The sequence below is a fragment of the Camelus bactrianus genome, chromosome 15 (assembly GCF_048773025.1).
Source record: "Camelus bactrianus isolate YW-2024 breed Bactrian camel chromosome 15, ASM4877302v1, whole genome shotgun sequence".
Classification (NCBI taxonomy): domain Eukaryota; kingdom Metazoa; phylum Chordata; class Mammalia; order Artiodactyla; family Camelidae; genus Camelus; species Camelus bactrianus.
In genome coordinates, this window is record NC_133553.1 from 11,433,417 (window position 1) to 11,446,964 (window position 13,548).

Genomic DNA, 13,548 nt, shown 5'->3' on the forward strand with positions numbered 1-13,548 from the left:
GGAAAATATTTTGTTTTCACTTGAAAAAAGTGTGAATTAGTCTGCAACTGGATGAAAAGTTCTGTGTATGTCTGTTAGGTCCATTTGTCTAAAGTGTTGTTTAGGTCCACTGGTTGTTTATTGATTTCTGTCTCAATGTTCTATCCACTGTTGAAAATCAGATATAGAAATGCTTACTATTGTATTGCATTAAATTTCTCCTTTCACATCTGTCAATGTTTGCTTTACATATTTAGATGATCTGATATTAGATGTGTATAAATAATTGCAATTGTTATACCTTCCTAGTGAATTGACATGGTTATAATTACATAATACATTTTTTGTCCCATTTTTGGCTAAAAGTCACATTTGTCTGGGACAAGTATAATAGCCACTCCTGCTTTGTTTCGGTCACCATTTTCATGGAATATCTTTTACCATCACTTTACTTTCAGCCTATGTGTGTCCTTAAATCTAAGATGAATTCTTGTAGACAACATATAGGTGGATCTTGGCTTTTTAATCCATTCAGCCACTATGTATCTTTTTATTAGGGGGTTTAGCCCATTTACAGCTAAAATAATATTTGCTCAAGAATGACTTACTGTTGTCATTTTTGAACTGTTTTCTGTTTGTCTTGCAGTTTTTCTCTTTTTCTTTTCATGTCTTCTTTTGTGTTCCATTGTTTTTGGTATTAATATGTTTTTATTTCTTTTCTCTTTTTTTGTTCTCTACCACAGGTATATTCTTTGTGGTTACCGAGGGGCTTGTTTGCAATACCTGTTAGTTATAACAGCCTATTTTAAGTTGACAGCAACTTAATTTCACTTGCACATAAGACGCCTCTATCTCTCCATTCATATTATATGCTACTGATATCACAGTTTACATACATCTACTTCTATTATGTATCTAGCAATCTAATTTAGTTATAGTTATTTTAAATCTTTCATCTTTTAACTTTTATAGTAGTATTAGTAGCAATTTGCTACCATCATTATAGTAATAGAGTATTCTGTTTTTCTGTATATATTTACCTTTACCATTAAGTTTCAGTTTGTCTTCTGCTCTTGTGTTGCTGTTTAGTATCCTTTTCTTCCAACTTGAAGACTTCCCTCTAACATTTCTTTTAAGAAAGTTCTTGCTAAATTCCTTTAGGTGTGGTTGTCTGAGAAATTCTTTCTCTGTCTCTCTCTTTTTCTTTTTCTTTTTTTTCTTTTTTTTTCTTTTGTGGACAGGTGTAGTATTCTTAGTTGGCAGTTTATCTTTACCTTGCAATATTTTGGTTTATGTTGTCTCAGTCTTTTCTGGCCTCCAAAGTTTCTCCTGAAAATATCAAGTGGTAGCTTTATGTGAATTACCTTGTATTTATATAACAAGTTGATTTTTCTCTTGCTGCTTTCAACAGTCTCTATTTGTCTTGAACTTCTGACAATTTGATTATAGTGTCTTGGTGTGATTCACTTTGAATTCTCTTACTTGATGTCCTTTGGGGTTTCTGGACCTGGATGTCTGTTTTATTCCTCAGGTTTGGAACAAAATTCAGATATGATTTATCTCTATATATTTTCTGCTTCTTTCTGTCTTCCTCTTGGCCCTCCAATATTTTGTCTTTGGACTGATTGATGTTACATAATTCCTTTAAACTATTTTCACATGATTTTATTTATTCCCCCCCCTTTTTTTTTTTCATACATTACTCCTTTGACCTCAGAAAGAATCTTTAGGAACACTATTTTGAATTTTCTGTTGGGTATATCGCTTATCTCCATATCATACAGTCATTGTTTTTGGAGTGTATCTTTGTTTTCATTTTGGTTTTTTTTTTCCTTAGGGTATATTCATTATTTCTTCATTTTTCTTGACTCCATGTTAGTTTATTTGCCTTAGACCAAATAGCCTTCTCTCCCAATCTTCAGAGTCTTGCCTTACGTCAGAAATGTTTGGCACAAGTCAGCCCAGCCAGTTTCTAGGTGCCTCTCAAACCTTGTTCTTGCTCATAGTGCCTTTTTTAGGTGCTCCCAGGAGACTGAGGTACTGTCAGTGCCCCAGGAGAGGCAAATTAGAAGCCAGCCCTCAGGCAGCAATTGGACAAGCTGGGGCACTGCATGTGTAGCCTGACACTGTCTGTAGAGAAGGTAGGAGCTGGTCTCTATTGCTGGAGCAAGCCAGGGTGGGTAGTTGTGGGAAAGCCTGCAGGGCCATGAGGAACTGCCACTTTGTTCTCTGCAGACTCCAGGAAACTAATGAGTGCTGGGCTCCAATTGCTCTAAGTGACATACAAGCTAGAGGACAGAGTCAGGCAGTAGCTGGAAAAGTCAGGGTGCTGGATGTGCAGTCAGACTCCTTCCAGGGAGAAGCTGGGCCTTGTTAGTTTTGGCTGGGTCAAGTGAGGGGCAGAAGCTGCAGGGATTACCCCCCTGCCAGCTCAAGCTCACAGAGGGCCCTGCCAGCTTCCAGGGAGAGGAGTGAGTTAGAATGTAGACTTTGGACAGCAGCTGGGAGGGTCAGCCCATGAGATAGATGTGCAGTCTAGCTCCTTCCAGAGAGAAGCTGGAAGTTGATTTTTATTTCCAGCTCAGTCTACACTAAGCCATAGGAATATCTGCTGGAAGAAAAACATCTTGAAAACTGAAAACATTCACGGTTTCACCAGAGCAGAAAGATCACTCTGATTCCAAGACAAGATAGTGAGACTCTTTTGTTGCCAGTGCAGAGAGATCTGAGAGCAAAGACAGAGTTAAGAATGCTCAGTGTTTTCAACTAGAAAGGAACTAGATGACTCCACAGTTGATTGAACTATATTTTTTTGTCAAAAGCAATCCAATAAATGTTAGCTCCACCAGAGAAATCTTTCTATGTAGAAAAGGGAAATGTCTGCTCTTTCTACTATGTTATTTTAATTTGCACAGCTTAATGCTTACAGTATTACATTTACTTAGTAAATCTTTAATCCACTTACTCATTCATGCAAGAAATAATCACTGACTTTCCAGCACTGTTTTGTGTCTTAGAGATTGAATACAAGAAAGAACTGAGTACAAGAATCATGATCAGGAAGGCACCAGTGTAGTGATGGACAAACTAGATGTAAACACCTTCAGACAGCTGCCGTGGCTTTGACCAGACATGAATGGGGGCTGATTGAGGTCTGAGGTATGTGGAAGCTTGTCTGGATACTTAAGTAAAGAAGTCTTTGTTGACAGACTCAATGAGACCAGATGGCTGAAGTTTTCTAGCACCACATCTCTGAAGAATTTTCTCTGGGATGAATCCACAAAAGCCTGTAATTCTTGATGGAAATCCACACCACATCATTCAGGTCACTATTTTGTAAAAGTTCACAGATACTCGGGTTCTGATGGGGCTTCCCTGAAGAGTTCTGTGTGCAGAGAGTTGACATGATGCTGCTGGGCAAGGGGACTTTGTGTACAGTTGGCTCAGACCTTGTTTGCTGTTTCTGTGCTGACTTTTTTATATCCTTCAGATACAATCAGGGATATATAGACACTGGAAAACAACAAATGTTTATTGACAAAATTATCACATGAGGTATAGTGTGAAATACCCTGGACATGCTCAGATAAACTCATGACTCTTTATTGATTATTATAAATTTTGAAAACATGTAACAAAGCTGTATTTTTCACTAATTTTAAGTGCATAAGGCAGACAGTGTCAACAAACTGCTGATTCTTAACTATAACTGTGGATAGATCAGCCTGATAGAAACCTCAAGTTTCTCATCTGTGAAACGACTCAACAATTATTTAGGAATTTAAAGAATTCCAGTGAGTTAATATGTAAAGTGCCTTCTATATAGCAAATGCTCAATAAACAAAGTGATAAATCTGTTATTATTAAAATGACAGAGAGCCTTCCAGCAATGCTCAGAATACTGCAGGACTAAACAGGCTTCACGGTGAATTCAGGGTCTGCAGGTGTAACCTCTCTCATCTCTGTACAACTCAGATGTTCATTAAAAGGCATAGGACATACAATTCAGAAGCATAAGCCAGAAGCCCATGAGACTTCTGTACTGAACGGTGGCCCCAGCCTAACCCCTCTCCATTTTCTCTGTGGTCTCCAAACATTAGTTACTATTGTCTGCTTTGTATCTTCATTCGGTCTATCTGTGAAAAGGTAATAGAAGCCTCTCGACTTAATCTAACTGAAGCTGGTCTCTCCAGATCTTCAATAATTTCCACAGGTCCCTAAATTGTATTTCATATGCTATTCTCTTATTATGTTTATGCATTTTTTTAATTGAAATATAGTCATTTTACAATGTTGTGTAATTTGTGGTGTTCATAATGTTTCAGTCATATATATATACATATACATACATATTTTTGTCTTCATATTCTTTTTCATTATAGGTCACTGTAAGGTATTGAATAGTTCCCTGTGCTTTACAGTATGAACTTGTTATTTGTTTTATATATAGTAGTTAGTATATGCAAATTTCAAACTCCCAATTTATCCTTTACCACTCCCTTTCATCCCTGGGTACCATAAGTTTGTTTTCAATGTCTGTCAGTCTGTTTCTGTTTTGCAGGTGAGTTCATTTGTGTCTTTTTTTTTTTTTTAAGATTCCACTTATAAATGTAGAAATTTTCTATTTCTGGCTTGCTTCACTTATAATGATGATCTCCAGGTCATCCATGTTGCTGCAAATGATATTATATATACACATTATATACAACTTATATATATATATATATATATATATATATATATATATATATATATATATAGTTGAGTAGGATTCCATTGTAAAAATTTATCACAATTTTTATCCAGTCATCTATCAATGGACATTTAGGTTGTTTCTATGTCTTGGCTGTTGTAAATAGTACTGCTGTGAACATTGGGGTGCCTGTGTCTTTTTGAATTATATTTTTCTCTAGATATGTGCCCAGGAGTAGGATTGCTGGATCACATGGTAACAAGTAATTTTTAAATTAACTTCCATATTGTCCTTTAAAGTGGCTACACCAATTTACATTCCCACCAACAGTGTAGGAGGGTGCCCTTTTCACCACATCCTCTGCAGCGTTTATCATTTGTGGACTTTTGAATGATGGCCATTCTGGCTGGTAATAGGTGAAACCTCATAGTAGTTTTGATTTGCATTTCCCTAATAATTAGTGATATTGAGCATTTTTTCGTGTGCCTGTTAGCCATCTGTATGTCTTCCTTGGAGAAATGTCTATTTAGAAGAAATATCTGTCTTCTGCCCATTTTTAAAAATATACTTTTATTTAAGTATAGTGAGTTTACAATGTTGTGTCAATTTCTGGTGTACATCACAATAGTTCAATAATATAGGAACAACATATCTTCATTTTCATATTATTTTTAACTATAAGTTACTACAATATATTGAATAGAGTTTCCTGTGCTATACAGTATAAACTTGTTGTTTATCTATTTTATGTACAGTAACTAGTATCTGCAAATCTCAAACTTTAATTTATCCCTTTCCACATCCTTATCCACTTGGTAACCGTAAGTTTGTTTACTATGTCTGTGAGTCTGTTTTGGTGTTGTAAATAAGTCTGTTTTGGTTTTGTAAATAAGTTAGCCTTTTTTTTTGTTTGTTTGTTTGATTCCACATTTAAGAGATATCATATGGAATGTTTCTCTCTTTCTGATTTACTTCACTTAGAATAGCATTTTCCAGGTTAATCCAAGTTGCTGCAAATTGCATTATTGTATTCTTTTTTTATGACTGAGTAGTATTCTATTGTATAAATATACCACAACTTCTTTCCAGTTATCTGTTAGTGGACATTTAGGTTGTTTCAATGTCTTGTCTATTATAAATAGTGCTGCTATGAAAATTGGGGTGCATGTATCTTTTTGAATGAAGGTTCCCTCTGGACATAAGCCCAGGAATGGGATTGCTGGATCAGATGGTAAGTGTATTTTTAGTCTTTTGAAGACTCTTCATACTGTTTTCCACAATGGCTGCAACAAACTACATTCCCACTAATGGTATAGAGGATTCCTTTTCCTCCAAATCCTCTCCAGCATTTATTCTTTGTGGACGTTTGAATGATGACCATTCAGACTGTTGTGAGGTGATACCTCATTGTACTTTCGACTTGCATTTCTTTGATAATTACTGATATTGAGCATTTTTTCATGTGCCTTTTGTCCATTTGTATGTCTTCTTTGGAGAATTGCTTGCTTAGATCTTCTGCCCATTTTTTAATTGGTTATGATTTTTTCTTATGAAGTTGTATGAGATGCATATATATCCTGGAGATTAAGCCCTTGTCAAATTCATCTTTTACAAATATTTTCTCCCATTCTGTAGGTTGTCTCCTTGTTTTGTTTATGGTTTACTTTGCTGTGACAAAACTTATAAGTTTAATTAGATAGGTCCCATTTGTTTATTTTTGCTTCTATTTCAATTGCTTGGGTAGAATATCCAGGAGAACATTACTGAGATTTATGTGGGATAATGTTTTGCCTATGATTTCCTCTAAGAGGTTTATAGTACCTTGTCTTATGTTTAAAGTTATAAGTCTTTTTGAGTTTCTCTTTGTGTATGGTGTGAGGGAGTATTCTAACTTCATTGATTTACATGCAGCTGTTCAGTTTTCCCAATACCACTGACAGAAGAGACTGTCTTTATTCCATTGTATGTTCTTGCCTCCTTTGTCAAAGATTAATTGACCAAAAATTTGTGGAATGATTTCTGGCATCTCTATGATCTTCCATTGATCCATATGCCTGTTTTTGTTCCAGTACCATGCTGATTTGATTAGTGTAGCTCTGTAGTATTGTCTGAAGCCTGGAAGGATTATTCCTCCAGCTTTGTTCTTTTTCTTCAGTAATGCTTAGGCAGCTCTGGGTCTATTTTGATTCCATATAAATTTTAGTATGATGTGTTCTAGTTCTGTGAAATAAGTCCTGGGTAATTTGATATGAATCACAGTAAATCTGTAGATTGCTTTGGGTATATGGTCATTTTAACAATATTAATTTTTCCAATCCCAAGAATATGGGATATCTTTACATTTCTTTAAATCGTTTTAATTTCCTTAGCATTTTGTAATTCTCCACATATAAGTCTTTAACTTTGTTGGTCAGATTTATTCCTAAGTTTTTTTTTTTTTTTGATATAGTCTTAAAAGGAATTATTCCTTTACTTTCCTTTCTGATATTTCACGGTTAGTGTAAAGACATGCCTCTGACTTATGGATGTTAATCTTGTATCCTGCTACTTTGCCAGTTTTTTTTATCAGCTCTAGTAGTCTTTGTGTGGAGCTTTTAGGGTTTTCTATATATAGTATTATGTCATCCATGTATAATGACAATTTTACCTCTTCTCTTCCAGTTTAGAACTGTTTTAACTTCCTTGTCTAATTGCTGTGGCTAGAACTTCCAATGCTATACTGAATAGAAGTGGTGAGACACAAAATTCTTTTCTTGTTCCAGATTTTAGTGGGAAGGCTTTCAACTTTTCACCATTGAGTATTATACTGGCTGTAGTTTTGTCAAAAGAAGCTTTTACTCTCTCGAGATATGTTGCTCTATACCCATTTTGATAAGAGTTTCTATAATAAAAGGTTGTTAAATTCGTGTTGCCTTCTGTCTTCTGTCGGAGAGCGGATTCTGTCAGGTATGAGTCGAGAGCTCTGTGTCCGCCTGCCAGCCCGCCCACCCGGCCCCATCTCGAACGGTGGTCTCTATCACGTGTTCCGTCAGGAGCAGGCACTTTCTGCTTGTTTTTGGAACTTGCTGTCGAGATTCCAGGTTCTGGGCCTGTCCGGATATCTCTTAGAAACGGAAATGTGTGCGTTTTCCCCTTTTTTAAATTGTGTTTGTTTGTTTACTTATTTATTTATTTACTTACTTACATTTATTTATTTATTTAGGCCTTTTTTTTTTTTTGGTTCTTGCTGCTGTTGTTGCTTTCGGTGGTTGTTTGTTTATTCGGGGAGGGGAGGTAATTCGTTTCTTTTGCTGGTGTGTTGCCTGACTTAGTGATTGCCTGACTTACCGACTTCCTTATTGACTTGAACGGAAGTCCTGAAGATCGAACCCTGGACCTCGCGCGTGCTGGGCAGGCACTCTGCCGCTGAGTTCTACGCTCCGTCCTCCCCCTCGCCCCCTCCCCCATTTGGGGGAGGAAAAAATAAATTTTTCTTTTCTTTTAAACTGAAAACGTCCGTTTGGATCTCCTGCGTGTGTTTCATCCCTGGTTTTCTGGCTTCTAGGAGGTGGAGTTGACCGAGTTCTTGGACTGTTGAGGAGAGGAACCCCTGATGGGCTGCGGTTGTGCTTTTTCTACGGTGTTTTTGTTTTTGTTTTTAAACACCAGAGTAGTTCTACAACTTGATTTCCCTTTGGTGGTGGGTTTTGTCGTTTGTTTTCATGTTTCCTTTCTTTCTTTCTTTCTTTCTTTCTTTCTTTCTTTCTTTTTCTTTCTTTCTTCCTTTCTTTCTTTCTTTTTCTTTCTTTCTTTCTTTCTTTCTTTCTTTCTTTCTTTCTTTCTTTCTTTCTTTCTTTCTTTCTTTCTTTCTTTCTTTCTTACTTTCTTTCTTTCTTCCTTCCTTCCTTCCTTCCTTCCTTCCTTCCTTCCTTCCTTCCTTCCTTCCTTTCTTCCTTTCTTCCTTTCTTTCTTCATTTCTTTCTTCCTTCCTTTCTTCCTTCCTTCCTTCCTTTCTTCCTTCCTTCCTTCCTTCCTTCCTTCCTTCCTTCCTTCCTTTTTCCTTTCTTTCCTTTCTTTCCTTTCTTTCCTTTCTTTCTTTCCTTTCTTTCCTTTCTTTCTTTCCTTTCTTTTCTTTCTTTCTTTTTTTTTTTTTCGGATGGGGCTACAGTTTCCTTGTCCACGTTGACTGTGTCAAACACACACACCGACACACACACGCACACCCAGACACGCGGATGCGCATGCACAGTGTTGCTCTGTGTAGATGCACTGAACCTCGATTTACCGAGCGGGTGGCTATCGACTCGCCCCCCCCGAACCCCCGCCCGCATTTTTTTGTTTTCCCTCCTCCTTCCTGCGGTTGTGGTCAGCCGTGCTGACGTCCGTGTTCTCACGACCGACCGCGAGTGCGTTTTCCCCAGGCGCCCGTTTGTTGTCTTTGGGCTTTGTCGCGATCTGTGCCGAGATCGATTTTTCTTTCCGCTTCAATGGGGTTCGCGGTCTTCATCCTTTCTTTTCTAGCTTCTGGGCTTTGCCTGTCTGCTTTCGAAAGACCTCCCGCATTCGAGAGGACAGACTCCAAAGCCGATTCCTGCGTTGTTCTCTGAGCGCTCGCCTGGTTTCGGTTTGCCAGCCCCCGCCTTCCCTCCCTCTTCCCCTCCTCCCCTTCCCAACCTCCCACCCGGGAACCCGGGATCTCGTCCTGGTCGCTCTGGGCCACCCGCGGCGTCGGCCCCGGCCCCGCCGGCGTGTCCGTGTGATCTCCCCCGCCCGGGGAATCGCGTGGGGAGCGCGTCCCCTTCGCGGCAGCCGCCCGGCCGGCCGTGTCTTGCCAAACCCCGGCTCCCTCCGTCCTCCCCGCCCTGATCTGGTGCCGGGGTCGCGTCGCGCCGCGTCGCGTCGTGTCGCCTCGTGTCGTGCCGTGCCGTGCCGTGCCGTGACGAGGGTGAGCGGGCTCCGAGGCGGACGCCACGGGGCCGCCCGGCGCCTCAGTCCGGGACGAGCTCGGGCGTTTGGGCGGCCGGCGGCGGTCGGGATCGGTTCCGGGGACGTTGGCGACGGTTGTCGGGCGCCATCTGGCTGCCGCTCTGAGATCGTCCCTCTTCTCCCGAGCGTTGGCGACCTCGGCAAGGGATGGGGCTCGGCGGCGGGGCCCGAGGCAGACTTCGGGGAGGCTGGCGACACCGGCGGTGACAGTCCCCGTGGCGCTGAGCCGCGGGCGCGTCCTGCTCTCGGCGCAGATTGGACTCGCAGGATGATGAGGGGGTGACTGTCGCCGCGCTCCCGGGATCTCGTGTGCCGGGGGAAGCCGTGTGGCCTGGCCTGGTCGACCAGCATCCGCCTGTGCCCCTCCAGCCGCGGAGACCGACCCGAGCCGATCGGACACGGCCTGCGCCTTGCCGCCGCGGGGGAAAGGGAGAGAGTGTCCCGCGCCCGGGCCGCCGGCGGCTAGGTGGTCAGGCCCTCGTCTGCGTCCCTTGGACGACTGCTCCTGAGGCGAGGAGCGGCCCGGGCCCAGTGCGGTGGGGCCGGGGACGGGCGCGCTGGGGTTCCCGGTCGTCGGAGGCGCCTCCTTGGATGAAATGTTTTCTGAGTCCCGATGGATCCGGAGACGTGGCTGGGCCGGCCCCTGTTGGCGCGGGAGGCCTGGGAGGGGGTGCCCCCCGGCCCGTAAGCCTGCCCGCGTGGGTTCCGGTGGCGTTGGAGGGACCGAGACTTCATCCGGACTCGGGGACCGGCACGGGGGCGTCCTGCGAGGGATGTGGGGGAGGCAGGCTTTCCCCGGCCCGGGGCCCGGGGCCAGGTGCTCGGGAGCGGTCCCTCGTGGGGGGCCCTCTCGTCGGAGGCGCCTCTGTGGCATCTCCCCGAGTCCCCGGCCACGCGGGCGAGAAAAGGGCAGGGCGTCCCCGGCCTGATCCCGTCTCCCTCTCGTCCCTTCCCATTCCCATTCCCATTGCCATTCCCACTCCTCCTCCTAAGCCTCCTCCTAATCCCCCTCCCCTCTCCCCTCCCCCTACCAACCCCCCCACCCCGGTCGATCAGATGGCCCCCGAGAGCTTCGGGGCTGCCATTTATGGGGGTAGGGCTGGGGGCAGGTGGCCGGACCGAGGTCCCGGGGTCCCACCCTGCAAATCGTGGACCCGCCCCGTTTCTGGGCGCTGTCATTTTTCCCGTCGTGTTGGGCATTTTCTGCCAGCAGATAGGTGCTGACACGGTCTTCCTCGGTGTCTGTCACCGAGTGTTGGGTCTCCGGACGCGTGCGAGGCTCTGGGCTTCTCTCTGCGTGAGCCCTGGCCTGGTAGCCGACTCCGCTTCTGACACTTGAGCCGCCCGCCAGGGCCTGCACGCCGGCTCTCGTGTGTGCGTCCGGCTGACGTGGCCCGTGGTGCCACCTCCGGTCTCTGGTGGCCCGAGGGCGGTGGGGTGAGGTGGCGGCGTGGGTCTTTTACCCCGTGCGCTCCCCGCCGCAGGCACCCGGTGGTGGCCGGCACGACCCCACCCCCGTAGGCTCCGTGCCGCGTGTCAGGCATTCCCCGCCTGGGGTCGTTGGCCGCTCTCCTCGGAGAGGACCGAGGAGTGGGTGGCGCCTGGCGAGGCTGAAGCAGGCCCCTCTGGTGGTTGTCCTCGCCGGGCCCTCCCCTCTGGGGCCTCCCTGCCCCACATGGCTCGCTCGCTCACTCACTCACCTGACCGATGTGGTGAAGTCATGCTCCCCCGGGCCGGGCCTAAGCCGCGCCAGACGAGGGGCGGGGACGTTCATGGCGAACGTGGCTTCTCTCGTTCTGCCTGCGGGCCCCTCGCCTCTCCTCTGCCGCCCGTGGGTGGCGGGGGGGAGGCAGGTGTGCGGACTCCGGTCCGACCTCGGTCTCCCGTGCCTTGTGGTGTCGGCGGGGCCGGGGTCTTGCGACGCGGCAGACACTCTCGCCTCCTCGCCTGCTCGGCGTCCTGTCTCGCGAGCGGCCCTCCCCCGCGGCGGGGGAGGGCTGCCCCGCCGCCACGCCACGTACCCCCTCGTCGGGGTGTGAGCGTGTCTCGCCTTGGTCCTCTGCGGTGCCCCTGGAGCGCTCCAGGTTGTCCCTCAGGTGCCCGAGGCCGAGCGGCGGCATCGCTTCCCGTCCCCAGCGAGTCCTCTCGGGTAACCCCTGCGGTGGTCGTGTCTCCCGAGCGCCTCTCTTGAGGCGTGGGGGAGGGGTCGAGACGGTAAGCGAGGCGTGTCCGCTCCCCACCCTCGGTGGGGCCGGGGCCGCCTCCTGAACGTCAGTCCTCACCCTGTACCGGGGGGGGACTGACGTGGCCGGGCGCACGCCGGGTGGGTCCCCCTCAGCGGGGTTCGCGCCCGGGCGTGGGAGCGATCGTGGTGGGGCCGGGTGATGTGACGGTGGGGGCGGGCGTCTGTCCCGTCCCCACGCGGTCTTGGGTGCGTCTCCTCGCGAGGTGGCACGCACGGGCTCTCCCCGGTCCCGACCGCGAACGCTCGCTTCTTGGCCCGCTGCTTACCCCTACCGCAGACCCCTCCTGCCCAGCCGAGCGCTGGCGTACACGTCGGCGGGCTTCCGTAGGCCTGAACGGGGCACGCTGGGTGGGGGGCGATGCGCCCTCGGTGAGAAAGCCTTCTCTAGCGGTCTGAGAGGGGAGCCTTGGGGGCACCGGAACCCCCAGCCGCCGCTTCTCCATCCAGAGTATGCAGTCGCTCCCCACGGGGAGCGACTGCCGCGGCGTGTGTGCAGGGCCACGTCGCTTTGGCGTGTGGGCTGCGCTGGCCCCGCGGTGGGGCCGAGTGCTGTTCTTGGCCTGCTGTGGCCCGCGCCTCCCCCCTCCGAGTCGGGGGAGGGTTCCGCCGGGCCGGGCCCGGCGTCTGGCGCGGGGCCGTGCGAGCGCGCGCGTGTGTGCGGGCTTGGCCTCCCCGGCGCGTGCCGTGGGGGGAGGGGGAAGGCGGTCCACCCCGACTTGGGCCCCCCCACCAGTTTCCGCGCCGCGAGGAGCCACCCCACCTGTTCCGGTCCCGAGACGCAGCCACCGGTGGCGGTGCGTGGGCCACGGGTCGGGCCGCCTCGCTCGGCAGCGTTTCCCCGGGACGCGAGGCCTGGGGGCGAGCCAGACGAAGCTGGGTGGTGGTGGTGGACGGACAGACGAGACGCAGACGGACGAGTGAGCGAGTGGAAGGGGCTACCCTCTGGAATGGGGGGGTTAGCCTGCTGCGCGCAAGTCCCGGCGGCGGGCGGGGCCGGGGTGTGGGAGGAACTGCCGAGGGTTGGCTGAGGCCGGCCGGCGTCCTGGGCGTCGCGGGGCCGCCCCCACGTGTGGGGGTGGTGGGATCCTGCGGTGGTTTCCCCGGCGGCCCGGTCGTGTCTCGAGATTTCCCCTTCCCTGGGTTGGTGCCCGCCCGCACCCACGACCCCTGCCGGCCGTCGCTCTTGCGCGCGAGCGGCCCCTCCTCGTCGCCGCCGCCGGCCCTCCCCTGCCCTGCCAGGACCGATGGCCGCCCGCGCCGAGCCTTTCCCCCGCCGACCCCCCCGTCCTGGGACCAGAACGGGGCCTCACCGCGTTGTGGGTGCTGTCCCTCCCCTGGAGGCGGCCCCGGGTTAAGCGTCGTCGGACCCGACGGGGGGAGGTGGGGTGCTCCGGCACGGCGCGAACGTTTGTTTGGGTGCGCGTCGGGGCGGGGCAGGGCAGCGCCGGCCCGTGCGGCGGGAGAGCCTTGCGGTGGGGCGTCCTGAGGCCCTGCGGTGTCTGGCGAGGGTGGCCGTTGGGCCCCCGTGAGGGTGACGAGGAGAGGGCCAGTCGGCGCGCCTTGGGTGCCGCGGGGCCGCCCCTGTGCCGGAGGGCCCGTGGCGGTGAGACCCCGTGTCGCACCCCGGCGGACGACTCGCGTCTGGGTTTCTGGCGCGGGCCCCTGG

General features: G+C 48.7%; 1 long non-coding RNA gene across 6 annotated transcripts in view; it reads left to right on the forward strand.

The window, feature by feature from the left end:
• The window catches only part of LOC141573442 (uncharacterized), a 47,608-nt gene that overhangs the window by 16,148 nt on the left and 17,912 nt on the right, over positions 1-13,548 (forward strand). The gene's annotated exons all lie outside the window — the stretch shown is intronic.